A 27,435-nucleotide genomic window follows, 5' to 3' on the forward strand; every position below is an offset into this window, starting at 1 on the left:
CACCTTCTCGCTGGTTTCAACACTTTGGTGGCAATGAACGTGTAGAGTGGTTCTCTTCAAGGCGCCTGGTCAGCGAGAAGAGGAACAGACCAAACCCTCTAGCAACTGATTAAATATGACAACACAATGAAATAAATGGTGCTCAGTCCAGAGTGGCTTTCACTCTCCCTCTTATGGCAGTGAGAGGATCAGAGTGGAAGCAGAGGAAGCAAAGAATCTCTGGGTACGACCAGGCTGCCATGCACAGAAACTGAACTTGGCCTGTTAAAAAGTTAGAGCGCTCATTGGCGAAGATAGGATATTAGAGCTGGAAAAGGATTTAGAAAATGTGAATTGGAGTATTATCATCACCTTGGCTGAAACAAGAAGAAATTAGTCTCTTATAAATTTATCAAGTGGAAATCTGCTGAACACCAATGGAAACAGTGAAAATAGTGAAGGTGGAGTTGGCTTTCTGGTCCATAAAGATATAAAAAAACAATATTTTGCAATTCAAAAGTACCTCACCAAGGACGTCAAGACTACTTACTACTCAGGATTTCTAAGAGGTACAAACTAAAGGTTATAATGATATATGCACCATCATTGAACCATGATGATGAAAGAGGTTGAAGAAATGTACACCAAAATTGAAACACTTTTAGATGAACAGAAAACTCACTATACCATCATTATGGGGACTTCAATGCTAAGGTTGGAAAGAGACAAAACAGCACAGAAAGGGAAACTAAAGGAAATTTTGGAATTGGTAAAAGAAATGAAAAAGGTGGTAGTAGTAGTGATAGTGGCATGTGATGCCAGAAAGCATCAGCAAAAAAAAAAAAAAAAAAAAGGTGAAAGACATGGAATTTGCAGAATCTCGAGGAATGTCAGTAATAAACACTTTTTTCAAGAAAAGGATGAACAGAAAGTGGACTTGGAAAAGCCCAAATGGATTAACAACCAATGAAATAGATTTCATCCTCACTAACAGAAGTATAGCCGAAGATATATTGTAAACAATGTTACCATCCTGAACAAGGTGAATGTTGGAAGTGATCACAGAATAGTAAGATGCACACTTGATGTAGATGTAAGAAAAGAAAGGAAAAAACTGACTCGAGTAAATAACACAAAGATCTTTGAGATAACAAAAGTGGGAAAAAAAGCAATATGTACTGGAACTTATGAACAAGTTTGAGGTTCTGCAGACCTTTCAGGACCAAGATATCAATGAGGAATACAACAACTTTCTGAAATTGATAAAGCTGGAGAAACCTACAAGTAAAAAGAAATCTAAAGAAAAAAACAGTCAAGCAACACTTGTTATGAGGAACTGGAGACAACAAATCAAGAGCATCATAAATGCCGACAAGGACAAAATTGAGTATACAGAGTTATGCAAAGCCATTAGAAAGACACTCAGAGAGGACATAAGCAGACTTAACACAAGAAAAGTAGAGCAAGCATTAAGGGAAAACAAAGGACTTAAATCAGTAGTCATGATCAGTAATACAGAAAGAAAAATGATACTGAATCTGAAGAATAGTGGTGTACTTACAAATAACAGAGAAGGCATAATTCAAATAGCAGAAGCCTATCATAAAGTATTGTATAAGGATCAAGAGAATGATGCCAGCATTGGGGAAGATGGATTAAAAATTTGCAACACGTACAGCATACCCAATATCCTTCCTGATGAGGGAGAACTTGCATTGAAGAAAATGAAGACTCAAAAACCCCAGGTTAAGATGAAGTTACTGCAGAGTTTTAAAATTAGGAGGAAGAGACACAACACAGAAACTGGCAAAACTCTTCGCAAAATACATTAGGAAAGGTGTGACCCCTAAGGAGTGGAATAATGCAATCATAATTTTGCTGCATAAGAAAGTAGACAAATCAGAAACTGGAAATTATAAACCAATTAGCTTGTTATCCTATATCTATAATTTGTTCACAAGGGTCATCATTAACAGATTAGAAAGAATACTTGATGAGAATCAACTGAAAGAGCAAACTGGCTTTAGGACAGGATTCTCAATTATGGATCACCTTCATGCAGTAACATAGTTAATGGAGAAAGAAAATGAATATAAAACACCAATATGCCTGGCATTTGTGGATTATGAAAAGGCATTTGACTCCATACAGCATAAGGCAATGGTTTGGGCACTGGAAAGACAAAGCATAGACACCCCACACATTATGATTTTGAAGAAAATATGTGAGAATGTTACCTCATTTATTACACTAGATAGAGACAGTAGCAAATTTAAAATTGAGAAAGGAGTTGTTGACTTTATTAGTGCGAGGCCTACTAAGGCCATAATGCACCTATTACAGTCTTATTTGGGTTTATTATATTAAACAAGAGGACTCAGATTAAATGATATTTGTTTATCAGTCTCGGGAACGTAAAAAGATCATTAATACCTTGTCGATCTCTGAGAATCTGCTGTAAGGTAAGTTTATAAGAGGAATATAGATGTGAAAAGAAAGCTGTTTGTCATTCTCTCAAGCATTCAATGATAAAGTGGTTTATTGTGAGTTGAGTTTGATAGTTGCTGCATAGTGGAGACTCATCCTGTGTAAGTAGATAACTATGGGTTAGGTGGGTATGTCCTATCCGCAATAAGGCAAGTACTACTTCTTCCTTTCTATTGCCTCTAAAGGCTTGATAGCCACTGCTTGTGATCATTTTTAATGCTTTTTTTGCTCCTGCCAAATGGATAGCCATTTTTTTCTAACAGTGCTATGTATGATGTGTTTGAATTCAGTGTAAGGTGTCTGGATGTCTGATGTTATGTGACTGGCATCCTTGGCAGCAAAATCCGCTTGTTCATTTCCTACAATTCCAAAATGCCCAACAGAAAATTATTTTTTGCCTGTTTGCAAGAAGCTGCACTAACTTAATTTTAATTTGTTGTAGTAATGGATGACTGGAAGAAAGTTTACACTTAAGAGCAGAAACAGTGCTTAACGAATCGGTGTAGATAATGGTTTGAGGGAATAAAGACTGTTTTACATTCTCTAAGGCCATCAGGATAGCACATGGTTCGACAGTGTAAGTGCTGCACTCCAAAGAGAGCTGTTGAGATATTGTCATGTTTGGTAGAACTGCAGCTGTGCCAACTTTACTATCTATCTTGGAACCATCGGTGTAAATTTGGATAAAACTAGAGAACTGAAAAGAGTGAACTGCATGGATTTGCTGAATATTGAAATTTGGAAGTGCATTCTTTCCCCACTGTTGGAAGTGTTTGTCAACATTTGCCAAGAGTATTTTCCATGGTGATGTAGCCATGCTAATATCTAGAGTTATGTTATTCATATTTAGTTCCCAGCATGTATTTATAAGTTTTGTAATCTAATGCCACATGGTTTATTCAGCAAAGGTTTATTTTGCTACAAATTATGCCATTTTGGGGTGAATAGATACTGCCTTTTAGGATGATGTGGGAAACTTCTGATTTTAGCTGCACAGCTTAATAGCAGAGCATGTGGAAGAAGGAATAGAGGTGGTTCATGTGCTTTCGTATAGAGAGACTGAACTGGCAATGTATGAAAAGCTCCTAGTGAAATTTGGAGAGCATTGTGATGTACTGGGTCGAGCCATTTTAATACACTTTCTCTAGCTGAGGCATGTGCAGGAGACCCATAGTCTAAGCCTGGATCTTAGTGACCAGTATAAGTGTAGCAGCAGACAGCAGAAATTGCCCTGAGGAGATTCAGCTTCTTTAGACAGTTTGTATGAATATGCTTAATATGCTCCAAGAAACTTAGTTATCCAAAATTAGCTGAAGAAATCTAATACTCTGTTGAAAAGTAATTGCATGAGAGTCAATATGTAAAGTTTGGATCAGGATGTAAATTCCATTTACAGCAAAAATGAATTGCTGTTGTTTTTTGGTTTGAAAGTCTGTATCCATTATTTTTTGCCCACTGAACATGCTTGTTAGTTGTGCCTTGAAGCTGCCTTTCAAAGAGATGTGTGTTTTGAGAGTGGCATGAGATCATCAGATCGTCAGTGTACAGATATATTTCAACTGTGTCAGGAATACATTTGGTAACTGAATTAATCCTGATGGAGAAGAGCATGGCACTAAGCACAGAACCCTGGGGGATCCCTTCTTTTTGCACAAATGTCTGCAAGAGAGCAGAGTGAAAATGTACCTGAAAGGACCTATTGCTCGAAAAGTTCCGGATAAATTTTGGAAGATGACCTCGAAGACCAGATTCATAGAGATCAAGAAGAATCCCATATTGCCAAGTTGTACTGAAAGCTTTTTCTATGTCAACACATATCATCACTAGGTGTTCGTTCCTGAGAAATGCATTTCGAATGTTTCCATCAGCTTTGATCATAGAGTCAAGTGTTGATCTAGTTCTTCAAAAGCCATATTGATTTTGATTTAGAATGTTTTCAGTCTCTCGACACCATGTCAACCTGAAATTAATAATTTTTTCTATTTTTTTCCCTATACAACTAGTTAAAGCTATCATTCAGTTATTTATTGGATCAGAATGGTCCTTTCCTGATTTTGGGAAAGCTAATACAATAGAATAACACCAACTGGTAGGGAAATAATCTTCATCAAAGATTCTATTATACAGTTTTAGAGGGGCAGTATGGGACTCTTCACTCAAATGAAATATCATGGCATAATAAACTCCATCAGGGCCAGCAGCACTATTGTTGGATCTTGCAGGTGCACTGCGTAACTCTGTCATGGTAAGGGGTATGTTGTATGGAAGCTGTCATGAAGTACTGAAATTGAGATTATATTTTTTTGCCTGTACTTTATGTGACTAAAGGCTTGGTTCATATGCAATTACAGCTGGGAGATTTTCAAATGTTTTACCTAATGAATTAGCAATTTCAAGAGGATTGTAGATTTCTTTCCCTTTTAGAAGTATTATTAGCATTAGCTTTGGTTGAGACATATAATGCAAGAAAGCAAGCTTATACAGCATCAGCCAAAAAAAAAAAAAAAAAAAAAACCTACCCATTTTACCCATCCTCTGGTCACTCCAAATGTTTGTCTAGTTCAGCCTAAAATTTTTTTAGGCTGAACTAGACAAACTATCAACTTCCACAACAAAAGATGGAAGTCTGTTGCAGCAATCAACTACCCGCTGGCTAAAGGCAAACTTCAATACATCTATTCTACAACTGTCTTTCCTCAATTTGAATCTGTGCCCCATCAGTTCTTAATCTGAGCAAGAGAAAGAATCCCATCAGCATTCAGCTTGATCAACCATTTCAAGGCCGTATACACCTCAATCAGATCACCTCGCAGGTGCCTAGTCTTTAGCTGCTGCAATTTGCAGAACTTAAACCTTTCTTTGTAAGTGCACCCCTTTGTTCCTCTCACTAATCTTGTTGCCCTTCTCTGTACTCATTCCAGCAACTCTACATCCTTCCTAAAATAAGCCCTCCATACCTGTATACAGTACTCAAGGTGTGGCCTGACCACTGCCTTATACAAAAGGATAATCACCTCCTTGTCTCTGCTAGCAAAATTCCTATATATCATTGACAAAACTCCATGACTTGCTCTGGCAGCCCATCTGCACTACTCAGAGAACTTCATATCCGACTGTACAATTACTCCCAGGTCTTTTTCATTCTCTACTTCCCTGGGTGTAGTACCACACAGTTGGTACATTTCTCTTGGATTACTGCTACCCATATAGAGTACTTAGCATTTGTCAATGTTAAACTTCAGTTGCCACTTCTCAGCCTATCTGCCTAACTTTTCTAGATCCTGTTGCAGTAGCATACTGTCTTTACTGCCCACATTAACCACCCTGCCAACCTTTGTAACATCTGCAAACTTGGACATTAGGCCTGATATACCTTCATCAATATTATTGATAAATACACAAACCAACAATGGGCCCAGCACCAAACCCTAGGGGACTCCGCTAATAACATTAGTCCACGTAGAGCAGTTTCCATTTATTACTACTCTGCCATCTCCCATTCAACCATCCCTTTATCCATTGCAGTAACTTGCCCTTAATGCCAAAACACTCCAATTTGTACAGCAGTCTTCCATGTGCAACCGTATTAAAAGCTTTCCAGAAATTCAAATATATGATATCAAAATTATTTTCTGCATCCAGTTCCTTTGTAACTCTACATGCTAGTATCCAATCAAATTGGTCAGACAAGACTTCCCCTTAACAAACCCATGCTATGTCTGAACTATTACTGCTGTCTTGTCTATATGATCCTGTATCACCTCTTTAACTAGTGACCCATTATTTTCCCCGAAACAGAAGTTAAACTAACAGGTCTATAATTATTTGTGTCACCTTTGGAACCCCCTTTGTGAATTGGGGACATCTCCACATTGCACATCTCCAGTCCATGGGGACCTCCCCTGACTCTAAGGATGCTCTCATAATTATGATAAGGGTTTGCTTACTTCCCTTGCAACCTCCTTCACTATAACTGGATAGATTCCATCTGCCCCAGGTGCCTTTTTTATCTTCAAAAAGGCCTCTAAGGTTGGGAGAGTACATATCCAGAATTTAAAACAAATACACCAACCGTTTAACTATAGTGGTTTAATACTGAATGTACCAAACAATACTACACTGTGAAATAATATATGCAAAAACTGATTTACAAAATAAAATTTGCGATAAAAATTTTAAAATATATAATAAAATATAAAATATTTAAAATACAATAAAATTAAAAGCGATAAAACTATTATTTCACAGTGTAGTATTGTTTGGTACATTCAGTATTAAACCACTATAGTTAAACGGTTGGTGTATTTGTTTTAAATTCTGGATATGCCTTTTTTATGTTTAACTTCAACAATTTCTCCTCCACTTTGCTTTCAGTTATTACAAAATCACTTATCTCCCTGTGAGAGTTAAATAAACTTCTGGCATTCCCCTCCTTGAATAACTCCTCATGTGCGAATGTAGATGCAAAATACTCATTCAGTTTATCAGCTACTTGAGCAGGATCAGAGTGGCTATAGGAAATCCTATAGGATAGGTTATCAGAGTGGTTATAGGAGGATATTTTCTATTAATTCTTTGAACTTTAGTCCAAACTATTGTGATGTTTGTGGTTCTGTTTATAGTGGAGGCATCGGGACCATGTCTTTTTTTGCTTATTCATTGTATATGACAAGTTTTAGCTCTAGTTTTCTTGAGTGTAGCTATGGTTGGGTATTTACAAAACGAGTATAGCTATGGTTGGGTATTTGCAAAACAAGTTCAAGTATCTATCTTCTCTTTTTTTTTGGCATTGCTACCGGCTTCGTTCCACCATACTTTTGGGTGAGAGCGGATTTTCATGGATGATTTGGGTATGATGGTTTCTGCAACTGCTATTATTTGCTGAGTTATGTAAGTTACCGCAAAGTCAATGGTGAGTGTCTCAGTGGTCTGAATATCTAGATGTGCCAGTTTTTGATATTTCTCCCAGTAAGCTTTGTCAAATTTCCAAACAGTTTTTATTTCAGTTTGAGGAAGAGGGCTAATCGATAGTGTGCATGTTACTGGAAAGTGGTCACTATTACGAGGGTTGTCAGTGACCATCCAATCAATAAGCGGAAAGAGTTATGGCGAGCATATTGAAAGATCAATTGCAGAAGTTGACCTTGAAGAAAGATGCATGTATGTGCGAGTCCCATTGTTTAATAATGTCAAGAAATTTTCAATTAACTGACCTCTCTTATCAAGGTACGAGGAACCACATAAGCAGTGATGCCCATTACAGTCACTCAAGATACAAAAAGGTGGTAGCAGCTGAGTAACTAAATCATCCAAATCTGCTGAAGTGTATGAGTGATTGGGCAAAAGGTATAAGGACATAACTCTAGAAAGCTAGAGCTAAAAGGTATAAGAAAACTGCTATCCCAACCATAACTCTATCAGCAATTGCTTCTAAAGCTGTTTGCAGTGGGATAAGTTTGAAAGGAGTTCTGGAGTTTACTAGCAATTCTACACCTCCATGCACTGTATTGGAGTCGTTCCTATCCTTTCTAAGCATTATATGATGTTTGATGCTCATAGATATTTTAGGGGTCAGGTTTGTTTCCCGTAGATAAAGAATAGCAGGCTTATATTCGGTAATTAATTCATAACCATTGTCTAAATTAGCTTGGAGTATTCGACTTCAAATTAACTTAGTAGAGTACTGTCATTAACAAACTGGCCAACCTTCATATCACCTGCCAACTTGGACATTAAGCCTGATAGCTAAGTTATAACAATTCATCAATATCGTTGATAAAGATGACAATAACAATGGGCCCAAGACTGAACCCTGGGGGAATCCACTAATAACATTAGTCCACAGACAGCACTGTCCATTGGTTACCACTCTCTGTCTTCCCCCACTTAACAATTTCTTTATCCACAGCAGCAACTTGCCCTTAATACTACGCTGCTCCAATTTGTACAGTAGCCTTCCTTGTGCAACAGTACCAAAAGTTTTCCTGAAATCCAAGTGTATGATATCAAAATTATTTTTTGCATTCAGTTCCTTTGTGACCACATCTTACTATCCAATCATACTGGTCAGAAAGGACTTCCCCTTAACAAACCCATGCTGTAGTTGAACTATAACTGCAGTCCTGTCTAGATGATCCTGCAATGCTTCTTTAACCAGTGACTCCAATATTTTCCCCAGATCAGAATTAAACCAACAGGTCTGTAATTACTCGTGTCACCTTTAATTTCCCTTTGTGAATTGGGTACACATTTGCACATCTCCAGTGCATGGAAACCTCCCCTGAGTTCAAGGATGCTCTCATAATTATGGCTAAGGGGTTGCTTACTTCCTTTGCTGCTTCCTTTAATATAACTGGATAGATCACATCCACCCCAAGTGCTTTTCTTATATTTAACTTCAACAATTTCTACTGCACTTTGATCTTGGTTATTACAAAATTACTTAGCTCCTAGTTAGAGTTTGATAAACTTCTGGCCTCCACTTCCATACAGAATTTCTCATGTGTGAATGCAGATGCAAAATACTCATTCAGTGTGTCAGCTACCTGAGCAGGATCACCAATAGCCAAACCATCAATATCATGTGGACCAATCCGATTCATCCCCTTCCTTCTAGAGTTTACATAAGTAAAGTATTTTGCTGTTTTTCTTTGCATCCTTGCCAAAGAATTCTCATAATCTGCCTTCGCTTGTCTAATCTCCTTTGTGACTAGAATACAGACTAGCTTATATCTACCACAGGTTTCTGTGTTGTTTGATAATTTATATAGATCCCATGCATTTTTCTTCTCTGCAATGAGTTTCATTATTTCATTTGACATCCATTTAGGCCTAAACCTTGAACAGTATTTCTTAGTAGGCAGGACAAGCCTAGAAGCTTCCAAGATTAATTTCTTGAATGGTTCCAATTTAGAATTTGCTATTGATAAAATTATCAGTTAGTCCCACTATATAGAATTTAAAAGCTGTCCAAGACCACTGTAGTCACCTTTACAAAAGCCAGTCACTTTGCCCCTGATGGCAGTAACATCATTTAGCAACTCCCACATCAGTACATAGTGATCACTGCCACCCAGTAGTTCCTTTATCCATAGTTTATTCATGCATGAATAATCACTGATAATCAGATCAAGAGTATTACTCCATCTTGTTGCCTCTCAAATATGCTTCTGTAGAAAATCATCTAATAAATCCACAAAAGCCTTGCTAGTGTGTGCGACTAACCGACAAGTTCCACTCAATATCTGGGAAGTTAAAATCCCCCATTATAAGACATTCTGATTTATTGACCTACTTATTCATTGTACTCATCAGAGTTATTAGGCCTATAAAATACTCCTACTCTCATTTCTGCTTTCCAAGTGCAAAGATGTCACACCAAATTCACTCAACCTTGCACTGTCCACCCATGTCAACTGGATGAATTTCCTTATATTTTATGTTTCTTAAATAACAGCATAACCCCTCCTCCCTTCCTATTCGGGTACAGGTCAAGTACGGGTCATTGTGAAAAAAAAAGCCAAGAATTAGGGTTGAATTTGAAAGTGTCTGCAATTCTGCCCAGACACGATAGGAGGGTATATATGATGAGAGCCTTGTCGATCAATTCGGCCCTGGAAAGACTGTGCAAGGCTCAAGGGGTAGAACTTTTTTCAGCCTGGTCTGTACTTGTTAACAGAAGGACTGCTTCTACGGGGATGATATACACTTAAATAGAAAGGGTGCAAGAATATTTGCTGATGCTATCGAGGCAGTGTTAGGTGTTTCGGAAAACTGCTAGCTTGGGGGGATACAAGGACTAATAAATTAACAGTAGCCACTGGCAGAGGTGAAAGCGATTCTTGCACTGCTTCAATTGGAATGAGCAGCAGCCTGGAAAACAAGATGCAGGGTATTTCAGAGACTGCTGGGAGTCATTGCGGTACAAGAAAACACATGGGTTGTGTGAGGGTAGCTAAGAATAGGAACAGATGCATGTATACTTGCATGTACACCAATACTAGGAGTTTGGTAAATAAATTTGATGAATTTGAGATATTGCTCAGAACATCAAAGGCAGATATTGTTGGGATATCAGAGAGGTGGTGTCACACAGATATAAGGAAAGCAGAACTGGAATTTGGGGAGTACAATGTGTACAGGAAGGATAGACAAGATAGGAAGGGAGGAGGGGGTTATACTATTAGTTAAGAAACACATAAAATACAAGGAAGTGAAGCCAGTCGACATCGCTGGACAGTGCAGTGTCAAGTCAGTTTGGTGTGACATAAGCATTGCGAGATAAAAATTGAGAGTAGGAGTGTGTTATAAGGCCTAATAACTCTAATGAGTATAATATCACAATCCCCAGGGGCTCACATCTGGTGAGTATGGGCTTGGCACACCTAGGGTCCTGAGCTGGATATCATCATTTTTCTCTTTCTTAGTGATTTCCTTCTACTTTTGTGTGTGTGTTCTCTCTCTCTCTCTCTCTCTCTCTCTCTCTCTCTCTCTCTCTCTCTCTCTCAGGGAAACTCGGGAATTTTTTTTGGCTGGTGCAGCATAAGCCTCGGGCTTTGTTGCACCATACAGCTGCTAATAATAAGGAACTGTACAGGGAAATAGAGCGGGCCAGTAAATTAGAGAGTCTTATAATGGGGGATTTTAATTTCCCAGATATTGACTGGAATTTGTAGGTTGGTCACTCACACACTAGCAAGGCTTTTGTGGATTTATTGGATGATTGTTTTCTACATCAACATGTTCGGGAAGCAACTAGAGGGTTGTTGTTATTTGGTTTTTAGGAGCATTAGCGACTAAGGTCACGTTGCTCCAGGGTTATGCGGTGGTCATTCCCTGACCTTTCCGCATTCTCCGTATTTGGTGGCTCACGGGCTCGAACCCTGGTCTAATCAAGAAGCGTGTGCTACACAATGCTGCTCCTGCCCACGGAGGCGCCAACCAGAGGGAGTAATATACTCTTGATTATCAGTAGTGATACTTCATGCATTAAGAATCTGCAGATAAAGGAACCACTAGGTGGTAGTGATCACAGCGTGCTGAAGTGGGATTTACTCACAGAGGTAACTACCATCAGGGGTAAAGGGAAGGGATTTTGCTTTCATAATGGTGATTACGGTGGTCTGAGAGAGTATTTAAATTCTATACGGTGGGACCAACTGACGATGTTACCAACAGCAAATTCAAAATGGGAAGCATTCAAAGAATATATCTTGGAAGCTACTAAACTTTACATACCAACTAAGAAATATTGTTCAAGGTTTAGGCCCAAATGGATGTCAGATGAACTAATGAGACATGTGGCAGAGAATAAAAATGCATGGGATACATATAAATTAATGGGTGATATGAAAGCCTATAATAGATATAAGCTGGTCTGTAACCAATTCACAAAGGAGATTAGGCAGGCAAAGGCAGATTATGAGAAATCTTTGGCAAAGGATGCAAAGAAAAACAACAAAGGGTTCTTTACCTATGTAAACTCTAGAAGAAAAGGGATGAATCAGATTGGTCCACTGGATATTGATGGTTCAACTGTTGATAATCCTGCTCAGGTGGCTAACAAACTAAATGAGTATTTTGCATCTACATTCACGCATGAGGAGAGTTATTCAGGGAGGGGAATGCCAGAGGTGAATTTAACTCTGGCAGTGAGCTGGATGATTTTGTAATAACTGAGAGGAAACTGGAGGAGAAATTGTTGAAGATAAACATAAAAAAAGGGTGGACAGGATCTATCCAGTTATATTAAAGGAGGCAGCAAAGGAAGTAAGCAAACCCTTAGCCATAAAGGTTTGCTTACGGATCATAAGGGTCATAAATAATTATGAGAGCTTCTTTGGACTCAGGGGAGGTACCCATGGACTGGAGATGTACAAATGTGACCCCAATTTACAAAGGAGGATCAAAGGGCAACACAAGACCTTACAGTTTAACTTCTGTTCCAGGAAAATTAATGGAGGCACTGGTTAAAGAAGCACTGCAGGATCATCTAAACAAGACATCAGTTATAGCTTGGACACAGCATGGTTTTGTTAACGGAAAGTCGTGCCTGATCAATATGATTAGATACTATGATGTAGTCACACAGGAGCTGGATGCAGGGAATAACTTTGATATTATATATTTGGATCTTAGAAAGGCTTTTGATACTGTTGCACATGGAAGACTGCTGCACAAATTGGAGCAGTGTGACACTGGAGACAAATTGCTGTTATGGATAAAGGGATTGTTGAGTGAGAGAAGATAGAGAGTGGTAATCAATGGACACTGCTCATTGTGGACTAATGTTATTAGTGGAGTCGCTCGGGGTTCAGTATTGGGTTGTTGTTTTCTGTATTTATAAATGATATTGATGATGGTATATCAAGCTTAATGTTCAAGTTTGCAGATGATACGAAGGTTGGCTGGGTTGTTAAGGACACTAATGACAGTACACTGCTGCAACAGGATCTAGAAAAGTTGAGCAGATGGGCTGAGAGGTGGCAAATGAAGTTTAACATTGACAAATGTAAAGTACTACATATGGGAAGCAGCAACCCCAGAGTGATGTATCAACTCTGTGGTACTACACTGACAGTGGCAGAGAACGAAAAGGACCTGGGGGTAATTGTGCAGGCAGATATGAAGTTTTCTGAGCAGTGCAGATGGTCTGCAAGAGTAGCTCATAGTGTCTTGTCAATGATATACAGGAATTTTTCTAGCAGGGATAAGGAGGTGATTATCCCCTTATATAAGGCAATGGTCAGGACACACCTTGAGTACTGTATACAGGTCTGGAGGCCTCATTTTAAGAAGGATGTAGAGCTGTTGGAAAGAGTACAGAGAAGAGCAACATAATTAGTGAATGGAACAAAGGGTTGCTCTTACGAAGAAAGGCTTAAATTTTTGAAATTTCTATGTCTGGAGACTAGACACCTGCGAGGTGATCTGATTGAGGTGTATAAAGCCTTGAATGGTTTGAGCATGCTTAATGCTGATGGAATTCTTCCTCTTGCTCAGAATAATCATTTGTGAGGGCATAAATTCAAATTGAAAAAAGACAGATGTTGGATATATATGCGGAAGTTTGCCTTTAGCCAGAAGTTGGTTGGTTGGTGGAACAGACTTCCATCCTTTGTTGTGGAAGTTGATAACCTAAATAAATTTAAGGCTGAGCTGGACAGGTACTTAGAACGAACGGAAGGGTGAAATGGGAGCTTTTTTTTTTTGGCTGATGCTGCATAAGCTTGCTTTCTTGTCATATGCATCTACTAATGCTAATGCTATTCTGTCTATCCTTTCTGTACACATTGTACTGCTGAAATTCCAATTCTGCAGTCATTATATCTGTGTGACACCACGTCTCTGATATCCCAACAACAATATCGGTCTTTGATGTTTTGACCAGTACTACAAATTCATCAAATTTATCTACTATACTTCTAGTATTGGTATACATGCACCTGTTCTTACTCTTAGTTACCCGAACATAGCCCACGTATTTAGTTTTTCCATGATGACTCCCAGTATCCTTGAAATCCCCAGCACCTTGCTTTCCAGGCTGCTGCTCATTCCAAACAGAAGAAGAAACTCCCCAAGCTAGAAGTTTTCTGTCATATATAACACTGCCTTGAAAGCATTAGCAAATATTCTTGTGCCCTTTCTATTTAAGTGTATCAAATCACTGTAGAAGCAGTCTCTAGTGTTAAAAAGTATTGACCACACTAAGAAAAATTCTACCCCATGAGCCTTGCACAATCTCTCCAGGGCCAAATTGATTGACAAGGTTCTCATCATAAACCTCCTCCTATTGTGTCTGGCAAAATTGCAGACACTTTCAAATTTAACTCTAACTCGTGAATTTTTTTAAAATATTGACCTGTACTTGTTAAGTAAGTCTGCAGATTTCCTACTCTTAATGTCATTAGTGCCAACAGGTTGTGCCCTTATTATTATTATTAGTAGTAGTAGTAGTAGTAGTAGCCAAGGAAGTGCAAGGAGGCCTGAGGCTTATGCTGCACCAGCTAAAAAAAAAAAATTTCCAAGTTAGTACAAGGGAATCACCAAGAAAGAGAAGAATGATGATATCCAGCTCAGGACCCTGGGTGTGCCAAGCCCATACTCACCAGATGTGAGCCCCTGGTAAAAGATATCTGCTCTAGAAGGCTGTAAACTTTTGCCCCTGTTAGACATAGCCTAGTCCTATTGCACAGTATATTTCTCATTTCCTAGACAATAGTCTCCGACAATAACTAGCTCCTGTGTGACCAGTGCATTCTGCCTTGAAGATTGCTGCTCTGTTGCCTGATGCAGAAGAGTGAGTTCTGGTGTTGAGTTGGGTAGCTAAAAGCTTGATGGGCTGTCGATTTTAATTTCTTCGAGAGCATTTACCCTAATCTTCAAACTCTATCATGTTGTCTGATGATGGGATCTGGTAAGGAAACTGAAAAATCAACCTATCTAAGAAGTTTAGAGAAATTATGTCTATAAATGGTTCATTTCAAAAATTAATCCACGAATAATCACTATATGGCATAAATTCCTGATATTAACATACAGCAATTGTACATTAAAGTATGCACCTTTATAAAACATAAAATAAAAATCCCTTTTGATTACATTAACAATTTATTTTATGTTATTTATACTTTATGCAAAGTACTTTAGAATCATTTTATTACAATACAGTTTTCAAAATTTTAATGTCATACCTATATTTTCATAGTTAAAAAATGTCTCTTAATATTGACTGTTTCACATGATTTTTTTTCCAAATGAAATTTATAAACAATATTTTTTATTTTATTATGGCAAATCAGAAATTCAGACTGATGTTCTGCTGTCATGACTGTTGTCATTATTTATATAGCTGTTAATTTGTGGCAAGTCAATAGCTAAGTTAACTCTTCAACTACAATAACAATACAATATCATTATTTTAAACTTCAACTTCCATGAAATTTAGTCCTAATTTTTTAAACCTGTTCTGAGATTTAAGTTACTCCATGTTTCATCCATATAACAAATAGCATCAAAAATAGGTATCTGTTATGATACCTATTTCTTTTCAAAGAGCCACTGATTTAAAGGAGCAACCATTTCCTAAAATGACATTTAAAGCTTCTTATAACCTTGGTCCAAGAGCTAAAGAACAGAAGTTGGAAAAATTAGAATGTAATGGGAAATTTTCATTTCTTTTTTTCTTCCCCTGAATTTCAATGTCCTATGTATGCATTTCTTCTTCAAAAATCAGAGATGTCATCCAAGCTTTTCATTTGATTGGTAGCTGATCAGAAGGGTTTTTTTTGTTTTTTTTTTTTTTGTTTTTGAAGTCCTTAAAATTTTTTAATTTACCTATCACTTGAAGTGCTTGTTTACCCAGTACTACACATATTTGAACAAAGCAGGATAATCAACAAGTATTTTTTATTGGTAAAAAATATGGACTAGGTAGATTGTCAGACACCAATTCCAAATCTTTTTTCAGTTTTTCTCTAGCATTTCAATTTTTGTAATGAGACCAATTAGGTGAACATGGTGAAATTGATATTACTCACACACCTATTCAGCCAGCCTACATGAATATAATTATTTAATATTGTTTATACATTCATACTTACATAATTATAAGAACATATCTATATCCTTTTATATCATGATTCAGTTATTTGATTAACTGTTTCAGTTAAGATCTGATGAATTAGTGAAACACATTCATTGTCACTCCTCAAAAGTGTAAAAATCACCCCAACAAATTCTGTTGTGTGTAGGGCTCTTTCTTAACTATATCACAATGGCATACAATCATAATGGATACTCATAAAATTTACCAGCATTTCATTTTAATAATAAAAACGGAGGGACTTCGGTGGTCTTTGCATATGGGCCCAAAAATTCTAACTATACCACTGAATGATGCAATGATCTGATTGAATATTGATCAAATATGTGCTATCTCAGCATTTATAAGAATATCATTTTTCAATGGGAACTTGTGCATCATGTAGTCACATGTAGACAAAGTACTTGCTTACCAAGAAAAAGAACAGAATCTTCTCCTCCTGTTTCAGACACTCCATGACTTTGGCAGTAGAAATGTTCATAAATCAGAATCATCTTTTTCATTTAGTCCTATGATAATTATAATCAATTTTCAAAATGGAAGAAAATTTGAAAACTGTTGGTAAAATAAATTTACACATAACATTCTTCAATATATCTAGAAGTAATGACCTCAGTACATGGATGTGAGGTACACTGAATTGAAGAGCTATGTTCAGATTTTCAAACAATGGCATAAAATTTTAAAATAACAAGCAAACTGCTTTATTCCAGCTTTAAAGAGAGAAAATTAACAGACTTTCTGGACAAGTGAGGATAACATGCCTGGAATTATCAACTTGCTTGGCCTGTTTAGAACTGCGTTCACTAGAAGTTTTCAATTCAGAAGTTATTTTTCTTGAGGAGGCCATTAATTTGTTTTCTTTCAAAACTTCTTTTGGATCACAAATTGCATTTGAACAGGAGTCGATGTCAATCAATAGTGATTGTTTGCTGTACTTTTCAATTTACTCTGAAAATAGCTCATATAGCTTTGCTCACCGCTTATAATCTCTTCTTTTAATAGGCTTGTCAAAGGTTGCACCCATTATCAGACTAGTTACACATTTAACCAAAGTCAGCCAGTGTGTACATGTTTCAAAATCTTTTTTTTTACTTCAGCGGTATGCATCAGTTGAAATTGTTTAAATTTATCTTTTCTTTTAGCACTTCTTTAAGTGCTAAAAGAAAAATATTTATCCACTTTCACAGGAAGGGATGCAGCTTCCCCTTTACCACACAAATTAATAAGGGACAAGGACATCTTATTACCAGAAGCTGTTCAATTGCCTGTTTTAATACCCTTATTACTTCAGCCATTAGGCCACATAACAGAGACATTATTAGCACTAAGTGCCATTTCTGGTTGATCGGAAGAGATATCTAATGCTGTAACTTATACTTACTTTTCAATGCTGACACACAGAACAAGCTGCTTTCAATCTGACATTTTTTTTTTAATTACAGAAGTCAAAACAATGGAATACAGCTTGATATAACTTTGGTTGCTGCCATGTGTATCAATTGAAAATGGTCCATTTTTCAGAGCCATCGCTGCCGCTTCTTTTCTTTCTCCCTCCATGCAATTTCAAACAATGCATGTTGTCTCTTTTTTTTAAATTTTTTTTTTTGTGATTGGAAAATATACTTCTGAATAACTGGCTGCATGACCAACCTATGAAAAATATGCAAATGAACATTCAACATGTAGGACAGCATATCACCAACATGAAATGCAAAACCATTTTTGCATTTCTTTCTATGCAATACACACTGTCTTCATGCTTATTTGTTTGCAAATGTCTGATTACATTGTTTTCCACCATTTGAAATTGAAAAAACATATTTGTACATAGAGTACATAAAGCAAACATGTTACCTCTTTCAGACTTTACTATACATAGATGCCTTCTGAAATTTTACATTGCATTATTCTGGCATCATACTTAAAAATAGTTTTTAATTGGCTTTGTACAACACAAGTACTATAAAGTAACTGCACATAACCTGCTCTTACTCTGTGTTTCTGACTACCACTGCACATCTGACAGCCAATTTGTTCAGAAACATAAGTAGAAATCCGCAAAATTTTCAAAACATTCTAATTTTAATTCAGTTTTTATTTATTTTTTTTTTTGTGAAAGATAAAGATTTAAAAATCTGAGTTCTTGCAAAATTATGAGACAAAGAAGGGTCAAATAAACAAAAAAAAAAAAAAGCAAAATTTCTATTGTGAATCTGGAGAGTTCACAGCAATGAATGTGTATAACAACAACTCCAAGTGAGGTCTTCGTGAAGATCAGGAACTTCTCTATTTAGTAAAATGACAGCACTTCCACTGAAAAACATATTTTGAAATTAAGGATAATGTTTTGTGTGATATATTCTCTTTTTTTTTTAGCAAATATTGTGTTGGTACTTTTTGATATTGAAGCTGTTGGATTATTTCCTCATCTGAGATGGTCATGAGATCCACTTCCAAAATAACTCCTTTGAAATTATTCAGAACAGTATGAAGAGTTACTTTCAGACTAAGTTACCTTTGACCATTCAGTTTCACAAAGAAACATGAGTATTTGTAATTTTAGGTTTCTCACAGGTAAATCTCTCTTAACAGACTTCAAAATGTATTGTAAGAACGTCATGTTATTTCTTAATTCAGGAATAAAAATAGCATAGAAAAAAATACAGGTGACCCCCCCCCCCCGATTAATGCTGATAATTCGTTCCGGAAAAACAGAGCGCTAAGTGAATCCGCGTTAAGCGAGCGCCGCATTCCCATAAGGTAAAATATGTATTTGTGAGTTGCAGTTGGTGCCAGAGGATATTTCCTAATCAACAATAAACAGTAGTGAAAAGATGCACAAATATCGGTCAAAATATTTAATATCAAATATTTGTACATATAAAATTTTCTGCATTACATACGTATATAATTGTGTGGTAACTACTTACACATCAAAATTAAACTTAAAATCATGAAAAATGTGTCGATTTTGGGTTGTACTTTAGCCCTCTTCCTGGTAAACTAAAAGGGGTTTTAAATTTTAAATCCCCCGTAGCGTTACCACCCAACAATAAAGTCAACCAATCCTTCGCCTCTTTGAAACCTGGCATGTTTTTTTCCTTCTTTCAATGTGAAACTTCTTTTAGGCATTCGTTTCCAAAAAAGTCCTGCTTCATCTATGTTAAAAACTTGTTGAGAAGTATGAGGATAAATGGGCCTGTTGTACTGGAATCCATAAGATGAATGATGATTAGGTGTTTAGCCAGTAAAATAATATCTTTAATACAAATAGATACTGAATATCTTTAATTACAAATAGATACTGTAGCTTTCAAGACAAATCGCATCTCTTCAACACAAAATGGAAACTTTAGAGACAAAATTATTCTAACGGACACAGTTGTGCGTGCAGTGAGGCATGCAAGGGCACGAGGTAGGTCACTCAATCATTTAACTGGTGTTTATTGTTGCTGCATGGACGTGCGTAGTTTTTCTCCAGTGCTTGTCTAAACCTAAAACAGTTGTCTCTAAGATGGGGTGTAGTCTCATGCCTTTGCAGCGGTTCACGGCTCTCGAATTACATAATATACTGAGTGACTCTAACCAGAGGCAGTGGCGGAAGTGATCAATTATTTCATAGTCCTGCTTGGGACTGAGGTCATGGTGGGTGGACCAGAAGTGTTCCGCAATTGTGGACTGGTCGGTCTCAGCAAGGCGAATCGCTCTGTCGTGTTCTGCAAGGCGATCTTGAAGACATCTCGAAGTCTCTCCTATGTAGCAGCTGTCACAGTCTTTGCAGGCCATGCGGTATATTACACTGCTGCGTAAGAGAATGGTGACAGGGATCTTTACATTGGAAACTAAAGAACGTAAGTTTCTACCAGGCAACTGCACGCATTTTATGCGGCATTCTCTGAGGATTTTTGAGATCCGCCCCGACATGACTGGATAGTAGGGAATGTAGGCGGTAGGTACATTGTCCTGAGCTGATGGTGGTCTCGAGTGGATTGTGAGCTCCTGTGCTTGCAATAAACACTTGTCTAATATGTGCATTGGGTAGCCACAATTGATCAAGTCTGTCTTCACTCTAGAAATCTCGTTGTGCCTGCTTCATCTGTGCTGGAATGGCTCCAAGCCCTGGAGAATAGAGTGCAGGCAGTGCTGTTGAGATGACTAGGAGCATGGCCGAATCTGTAGTTTGTGACCTGTCCGCACCACATAGGCTTATGGTATACTGAGGTTTCTAGATGTGGGCCCACGTGTTTTACTAGGACGTCCACGAATGGGAGAGATCTGTCTACTTCTAACTCTAGAGTGAACTGGGTAAACACAGACAGGGAATTGAGATATTCTGGTAATGTTGTTTCAGAGCCACGTGGGATGATGGTGAAGATGTCATCAACGTATCAGCACCAGGTTGTAATAGGTACTGGTGAGTTCACGAATATCTGTTCTTCCAATTCTTCCAGGGCCAACATCACCATGGAAGAATTAAATTAGCATGTGAGAAAATTTCCCAAGTCGACGTGGGAAACGTTTTAATGTTATTTTACTATTCATTTTCAAGCTATTGACTCCATCAAATGAAATGATTTCGTTAAATATGCCAAAAATGCAATCTGTAAAAGAGCATTATAGTGATTTGTGACAGCATGATAGTCAGATGTGGGTTATAATATAAGAACAGCAGTATAGCAAATCAGCATAAAGCGAACCGCGTTATAACAAGGGCCTGCTGTAAAGGATTGTATAATCTATCATTTTGAAATTTATTAAAGAGGAATGATAGGAATTTCTTCCCTTCCATTCCTCTTCATGTACTGACAAGGCAAAAAAAAAAAATTTAGATAACATGCAGAATAAATATTTAGATCTAAGAAAAACAATTCTGGTAGAGCTAGGCCTCGCATAACATGAGTTCAATTAACGCGATATTCAGTTAACGCTATTTGAAAAATGATACCACTTTTCACTTTACAAATTTCCAGTTAACGCGATCTTTTTTTTTTTTATGCGATAGTTGAAAAAGATTTGAATTGCACATTAAGCTTACCGCGAGTCATACTGTCAATAAACAAACGTTTGCCTGCTGCCCGCCTCGGTGTGTTCCATCAACCATCGGAAGAAGATGTGTTTGTCTCCTGCTAATAAAGTCAATGCAGACTTGCATTTAAAAATTCAAATTTTTAAATGAGCCAGATGAAAATGTTACCGCGAAGGAGATAACGGTAAAAGAATTAGATGAAATCTTTCGTATTGTATAGAACCTCAAACAAAAGGTTTGATGTTCTCTGCGATATTTATTTCACCAGGGCCCAGAGAAGATTGTTGTCGGCTATCGGAAATTGATTGATGAAAAGAGAAAGTCAACACTGTTCAAATATTTCCGCAACAGTAATTTCTTCATTGTGTATTTTATGTCAGAGGTTCCCAAAGTTTCTCAGTTCACAGCGCCTTCATTTTCTCAGTAATTTTTTCAAAGGCGCACCCAGACCAAAAGAAATACCTGACAGTTTCGTTTAGTAGTTAGGTCCAAACAAGTTAATAAGAAATGCTGAAACTGGGAACTACCTCGAGCTAGTAGTTCGCACGGTGTCCGACAGATGTCGAGTACCGCTGTGTTTTCCTCAAAAATTTAAAATCTTCTGAGGCGCACAGTTTAAGAACTGCTGTTTTATGCAATAAACATTTAATTCCATAATTATTTTCATTATCTTTTACATTATATACAGTTAAAAAGTTATTCAAAAGGTATTTTTAAAATTCTTTATGGACATTCCAGAAGGTCAAGGACCAATTATAATTTTTCCTATTGGTTATGATATTCGATTAACGCGTTTCCGTTTTGCGCGATGTGCTCGCGAGATGAATTAATCGCGTTAATCGAGGCCCACTTGTATACAGATTTATCAGACTGGTATATTAACTATAGTATAACGTAGATTTAAAATTAAATTCTAAAAAAAGAAAAAAACTATTTCAACTATGTTTTATTCATTAAGCAATATTTAGTACAAGCAATATAGTGTATGGAAGCCAAAGGCTTCTGCTGCCCAAGCCAAAAAATAATAATAATAAATAACTAAATAAAAAATAAAAACAATAATAATAACAATAAAAGAAAAAATAAAATAAACAAAAATGGCAATAAAATATAAATAAAGATATAAAAAATAAAAGAAAACATAAAAAAAATTACATAAAAAGCAGACTATGTACCTCCCTCTACAGTCCTGAATCAAGTTTTGTTGTTGTTGTTATTTGTTTTTTTTTTAGGAGCATTAGCAACTAAGGCCATATTGTTCCGGGGATATGCAGTGGTCATTCCCTGACCTTTCTGCATCCTCCGTATTTGGTGGTCCTGGGCTCGAACCCCAGTCTAATCAAGAAGTGTGTGTGCTATGCACTGCTGCTCCTGCCCACCTGGCTACGGAGGCACCATCAAGTTTTGTACCTGCAGGTTGGGTTACAGACTGGGTTGCAGGTAATTTTTCAGTTTGTGGATTAGGTGCAGATCTGATTTTTTATAAATAATTCATCGCCATACTACACTGAGAAACTTAAATAAAAAGGTTTGACAGAAAGAAAAAGAGGAAGGAAGATGATTTATTTGATGTGGAAGATTCAGTGAAATGGCCACCTGACAAAATCCAAAATTATATTGCAATGAAACTTTTAAAACTAATTTTTGACAATGAAGAAAATTTTAAATTTTTGAAGAAGTGGTGGAGAAAAAAATGATACTGTTTTTATAAGTCTTGTAGCTGTGGCTCATTTCATTTTTGCTATCTCTGCCAGCAACGCAGCCCACTGAAAGAGATTTTTCTGAAGCTGGGTTTTTGAAAGAAGAACACAGCTGAACCCAAAATCTGTTGTTGTCCTCTTTCTGTATAGCAACTTATTAAGAAATACATAGAATTTGTTATAAATTAAGAAATACATAGAATTTGTTTTTTCTATTTAACTTTTTTTTAACCTGTGTATTAAAAAAATTTAATACAATAAAAAATTAATATTGTTTTCTTAATATGTCAGCTACTTTTTTTTTTTTTGTTTGTTTTGCAGATTGTGGGTACAAAAAATTCAGGGCAGTTCAATTGCAGTTATGGGTCTAACGGACCCACAGAGAACTCTACTTTCCTCCTCACATAGGTATTTCCATCATATTTTTTCTATTTAATTGTTTTCTTTTTAATCTGTGTATTATTTATAAATCTATATAATAATTACTAATTATTTATAAATACATGGAAAAGTATGACTGATATCTTTTGAGGTTATGATGGGCATCACAGCAAGATCCAGTCTTCCTTACATTTTGAGGGTACAGCTGTAAAACTGTGTTCGCAGGCCAGTTGCTAGACACTCCGCTAGAATGAACTTATTGGTAACTCTCTAGGACACTAATGGATCAGCTAGTATATAATCTTGCTGCCTCTACTCTGCCAGATAATGACTGGAGAGAGACCAAGTAGTGGGTATGTGGGGGCAGAGGGGGGGTGCCTTTTTGAAGCCTTCATATGTCAAGGAGCTGGGTATATTCTTGCCACGTGTATGCCATAACCCAAAATTTCATTACTTCATACATGTCCTCCCCACCTTTTCTTACTACTAAATACATCACAAATAATCAAAATAATAAAACAAACTTATCTGTGAAAAAGATCTAAACTTCTCTTTCATTTCACAAATATACGTGGTCTCAGTTTCAATCTCAATGATATCCATTTCCACTTACTAGCCCCATATATTTTTTCTAAAAAAATCCCAATTATCAGGTGATTCAAGCATTTCTCATCTCAGTTGTCTAAACTACTTGCTGTATGGTTACTTTCGCTACAAATGTGGTACTCATACATATGTCCACTCTGTTATTCCCCATCAGAGACTTACTAATTTGGAATCTCCTCTTTTCGATTGTCTCTAGTTTAAAATCTCTCTACCCCATTCTGTCAAATTAGGGTAACTAACTTGATGAGCTTGAAGTGCTAGTCAAGACATCAAAGGCAGATATTTTTGGGATATCAGAGACGTGGTGTCACACAGACATAAGCAGTGCAGAATTGAAATTTGGGGAGTACAATGTGTACAGAAAGGACAGACAGGACAGGAAGGGAGGAGGGGTTATGCTGTTAGTTAAGGAACACAAAATCTAGTTAAATGATTTTGCAATAACTGAGAGCAAAGTGGAGGAAATATTGTTGAAATTGAAGTTAAACATAAAAAAGACATCTGAGGTGGAAGGGATCTATCCAGTTATATTAAAGGAGGCAGCAAAGGAAGTAAGCAAACCCTTAGCCATAATTATGAGAACTCCCTTGGACTCTGGGGAAGTCCCCATGAACTGGAAGTGTGCAAATGTATCACTTATTCACAACAGGAGTTCAAAAGGCAACACAAGTAACTATAGACTTGTTAGTTTAACTTGTGTTCTGGGGAAAATAATGGAATCACTAGTTAAAGAAGCATTGCAGGATCATCTAGACAAGACTGCAGTAATAGTTAAGACACAGCATGGATTTGTTAAAGGGTCTCATAGGTTTGTTAAAGGGTCACATCATAGTATCCAATTTGATTGGATACTATGATGTGGTCACACAGGAACTGAATGCCAAAAATAATTCTGATATCATATACTTGGATTTCAGGAAAGCTTTTGATACTGTTGCTCATGGAAGACTGCTGTACAAATTCAAATTGGAGAGGTATGGCATTAAGGGTAAGTTGTTACAATGGATAAAGGGATAGTTGAGTGGGAGACGACAGAGAGTGATAATCAATGGACACTGCTCTTTGTGGACAAATGTTATTAGTGGGGTTCCCCAGGGTTCGGTGTTGGGCCCATTGTTGTTTTGTATATTTATCAATGATATTGATGAAGGTATATCAGGATTAATGTCCAAGTTTGCAGATGATTCAAAGGTAGGCAGGGTTGTTAACAACAGTAAAGACAGTATGCTACTCCAACTGGATCTAGATAAGTTTAGGCAAATGGGCTGAGAATTGGCAACTGAAGTTTAACATTGACAAATGCAAAGTACTGCATATGGGTAGCAGTAACCCAAGAGAAACGTACCAACTGTGTGGTACTACACACAGGGAAGTGAAAAAGACCTGGGGGTAATTTTGCAGTCAAATATGAAGTTTGTTGAGCATTGCATATGGGCTGCCATGGCAGCTCATGGAGACTTGTCAATGATATATAGGAATTTTGCTAGCAAGGACAGGGAGGTGATTATCCCATTGTACAAGGCAATTGGTCAGGCCACACCTAGAGTACTGTGTACAGGTCTGGAGGCCTCATTTTAGGAAGGATGTAGGGCTGCTAGTACAAGGAAAGAAGGGCAACAAGATTGGTGAGGGGAACAAAGCTGTGCTCTTACCAAGAAAGGCTTAAGTTCTGCAAATTGTAGTGCCTGGAGAGTAGGCACCTGCGAGGTGATCTGATTAGGTGTATAATGCCTTGAATGGGTTGAGCAAGCTGAATGCTGATGAGATTCTTCCTCTTGCTCAGATTAAGAGCCTGAGGGGGGCAAAGATTCAAATTGAGGAAAGACAGTTATAGAATAGATGTACGGAAATTTGCCTTTAGCCAGCGGGTAGTTGATTGGTGAAACAGACTTACATCTTTTGTTGTGGAAGTTGATAGCCTAAATAAATTTAAGGCTGAGCTGGACAGGCGTTTGGAACAAATGGATGGGTGAAATGGGAGGTTTTTTTGGCTGATGCTGCATAAGCTTGCTTTCTTGCATCGTATGCCTCTGCTAATGTTAAATTCATCTGGTGCCTCTATCATTCTCCCAACTCCACTAATCACTTGGAACTCTCACTTCCTTTCTTTGAAACTTGACTTTCTCCAGTCCAATGTTCCTAACAGTGAGATAATTTTCCTTGGCGATTTTAATGTTCACAACTGCAGATGGAGTCTGTTTTCTAGTCACAAGGACCCAGCTGGTCGAGATGCTTAGGATTTTGCAGTTACTAACGAGGACTGGAGGTGATCTGATTGAAGTGTTTAAGGCTTTGAATGGAGTGGGCAAGTTCAATGCTGATGGTATTCCTTTTGCTCAGATTATACACATGAGGGAACATAAATTGAAATTGAGGAATGATGGGTGTTTGGCTTCAGTCAACAGGTGGCTGATTGCTGGAACAAACTTCCATCCATTGTTGTGAAAGCGGGCAGTTTAAATAAATTCAAGAAAGACTACACAAATTAATGAAAGGAATGGACAAGTGATACGGGAAAGTTGTGTTTTTTTTTGTTTTTTTTTTGGTGTTTTTTTTTATGCTTTATAAGATTGTTTTCTTGTATATTACAATATACAGGTGACCACCACTTAACGCTGATAATTCGTTCCGGAAAACCAGAGCGCTAAGCGAGCACCACATTCCCATAGGACATTTCCTAATCAATAATAAATGGTAGTGAAAAGATGAACAAGTATCGGTCAAAATATTTAATATTCAAATATTTGTACATATAAAATATTCTGCATTACATACGTATATAATTATGTGGTAACTACTTACATATCAAAATTGAACTTAAAATTCCAATTAAAATCATGAATTTAATTGATCTAAATTAATTTTATTTAATTGATGAATTTAATCATGAAAAATGTGTCAATTTAGGGTTGAACTTTGGCCCTCTTACAAATAAACTAAAAGGGATATTAATTTTAAATTCCTCGTAGCATTACCACCCAACAATAAAGTCAGCCGATCCTTTGCCGCTTTGACACCTGGTACGTTTTTTTCTTCTTTACCTGGCATGTTTTTTTCTTCTTTCAATATGAAACTTCTTTTAGGCATTTGTTTCCACAAAAGTCCTGTTTCATCTATGTTAAAAACTTGTTGAGAAGTATAACACATAATACTTCTCTTCATCAATTTTAACAAGTTCTTTTTTGAAAGTTTTGGCTCCTTAATCTGCACTTGTGGCTTCTACCTGGATTTTAAATCTATTCAACCAGCCCTTACTAGTTTTAAATGGTTCCACATTTTTTTTTTTTAGGCGAGTTTTCTTCAGATCATCATATAGGCTCGCACTCTCGCTCTCTCTCTCTCTCTCTCTCTCTCTCTCTCTCTAATAATATTTAACTTAACTGAATTCTGCATTGGATATTATCTTAAATAAAATTAGTTAAAGTCTTTCCATTTCAATCCTAATAGCCGGCCTAGCCCTAGTTGCTTGCAGTGGAACAGCTATCTTTCCCACTGCTAAAATTAATTCTTTATAATTTTTCTTATTTAAACTTGCAAGTCCTAAATTATGGCATACATCCACTTCAAAACGTCTAATTTAATTTTCAAATTCAGTCTTTTTCTTACATTTAGAATCTTTGTACTACACTCAGACGTTGCTGATTTTTCAT

General features: G+C 37.0%; 1 protein-coding gene across 2 annotated transcripts in view; it reads right to left on the reverse strand.

Moving 5' to 3' along the window:
- The window catches only part of LOC150089331 (CREB-regulated transcription coactivator 1-like), a 507,055-nt gene that overhangs the window by 215,143 nt on the left and 264,477 nt on the right, over positions 1-27,435 (reverse strand). The window lies entirely within an intron of this gene.

This window comes from Mastigoproctus giganteus, chromosome 2 (genome assembly GCF_048544385.1).
Source record: "Mastigoproctus giganteus isolate SK-2022 chromosome 2, ASM4854438v1, whole genome shotgun sequence".
Lineage (NCBI taxonomy): Eukaryota > Metazoa > Arthropoda > Arachnida > Uropygi > Thelyphonidae > Mastigoproctus > Mastigoproctus giganteus.